The sequence below is a fragment of the Bos javanicus genome, chromosome 4 (genome assembly GCF_032452875.1).
Source record: "Bos javanicus breed banteng chromosome 4, ARS-OSU_banteng_1.0, whole genome shotgun sequence".
Lineage (NCBI taxonomy): Eukaryota > Metazoa > Chordata > Mammalia > Artiodactyla > Bovidae > Bos > Bos javanicus.
In genome coordinates, this window is record NC_083871.1 from 55548169 (window position 1) to 55550255 (window position 2087).

Consider the following 2087-nt stretch of genomic DNA (forward strand, 5'->3'; position numbering starts at 1 on the left):
ACCAATACAAATCAGGGGGTATTTTACATCATTTTACAATAATTTCTGATATTTACATTTCCTTCATACCAAACTATTTTAAATTAAATGAATGACTGGAGCAGCCACTAAATTACACAGGATTAGAGTTGTCCATTTACAGATGATAGCGTAACCTAACTGCCAAATTGTGGGCAACTCTGTGCCTGGTGACCATTCAAGCAACTAACAATCAAGTTGTATGTTTATATTAGTAATTCAGATATCTATCTTCTTTTCAGTACTCTATGTTTATATATATATATATATTTTTTTTTTTTTTTACCACAAATAAGATCTTTTATTTGTCATCATTAAAAGCCTGAATTTTAAACAGATTCTTGGACCAGTGGCTTATATCCATCAGCTCATTTAGTCTCATCCCCAGTAGCTTTTCTAAAACTATTGCCTTCACCATATAGCTCCATGAATTTTCCCAGTTGAAACTTAGGCTTCTTCAGCATTTTTACTTTTCTAACAAAGACATTATAGAGTGGATAAATAGATTAGTGAGTCTTTTCTATGTCTTTTCCAATACAGTTTGGAATCAATTTATTGACTACCTCTTCCAAGTCATTTGTCTGCCCCTCTCAGGTCATGATTTCCATCATCATCTTCTGGATCTAGCGGACCTTCTGGTGCTGGGCATAAGCAGTCTTCAGGATATGATTGCTGCATTTTTCAGTAAAGCCCACACAGAACAGACAAAGCAAGTAACCATCCATAGTCTTAACATCAACATAACTTCAATCATGATCTTCCAGTATTAGATCATGGAGCACATTTTATCAAGGGAGTATCACCAACTCAATGAACATGAATCTGAGCAAACTCCAGGAGATACTGAAGGACAGAGAAGTCTGGCATTCTGCAGTCCATGGGGTCACAAAGAGTCAGACTCGACTTAGCGAGTGAACAACAAGATCCCCACCATGAAGTCTTCCCTAGAGGAAGAACTCTTTCCCCAAAGAGGAACCAGTTAGTCACCCTGAAGAGTCAGGAAACAAGAGAGTCCTCAAGAAAAGGAGGAAATTAACTTCCAGGGAGGAGCCACTCAGCAGTGGACCTGAAGAGGCTACTGCTAGCAAGAACAGAGCTCTAAGAAAAAGAAAATGTTCTGAAAGCTATCTTAGGAAAATTAGAATAAATTAACGCCTAATGAGGCATAACTTGGAAAGATAGTTCCCAACCCATCCTTTAGTGCTCAATAAAAAATCAAAAAGATCCATTCCATGGAAATTAGTAAGGCAGTTTTTTCCCTGAACAATCTCAGTAACTAGCCTGGATTGTCTAAATGCAACTTCATCTTTCTGCAGATCAGAAAGGCTCACTTCAAAAACATGACCCTAAAAAAAAAAAGAAAAAATATGACCCTTGAGGCGATCAGATACTGTTTTGGTTCCTTGAGTTCTCATGACTAGTGTTTTCATATAAGAAATATGTATTTCAGATAAGAAATACTGGGAAAACACTAGTGCTTTCACATAATGCCAATCTTTCTTAGAAAATCAGTCAACCACTTTCTTCTTGGGTCCCTTTTTGCCAACTTTCATAAGATGCTTGTTCTTGCCAACTACCATGGTGATGCTCAGAGAGCCAAAAGAGACAGTTTATATTTATTAAGATAAGGAATTAAGTTACTCAAAGTATACCTTAGCCCTCAACATTCTTTTACCTAAACTAAGCAACAACAGTTTGTACAATTGTGTCATTAAAACAAATAAATTTTACTTTTGTCTTGTTTTGCTCATTAATGGATTATAAAGAGATATATATTTTCAGTTCAGTTCAGTTCAGTTGCTCAGTCACGTCTGACTCTTTGCGACCCCATGAATCGCAGCATGCCAGGCCTCCCTGTCCATCACCATCTCCCAGAGTTCACTCAGACTCACGTCCATTGAGTCAGTGATGCCATCCAGCCATCTCATCCTCTGTCGTCCCCTTCTCCTCCTGCCCCCAATCCCTCCCAGCATCAGAGTCTTTTCCAATGAGTCAACTCTTCGCATGAGGTGGCCAAAGTATTGGGGTTTCAGTTTTGGCAGCATTCCTTCCAAAGAACACCCAGGACT

General features: G+C 38.3%; 1 pseudogene; it reads right to left on the reverse strand.

Annotated features, from left to right (window-relative positions):
* Nucleotides 1-314: 314 nt before the first annotated feature.
* LOC133246798 (small ribosomal subunit protein eS1-like) lies at nt 315-1780 on the reverse strand (annotated as a pseudogene).
* Nucleotides 1781-2087: the final 307 nt, after the last annotated feature.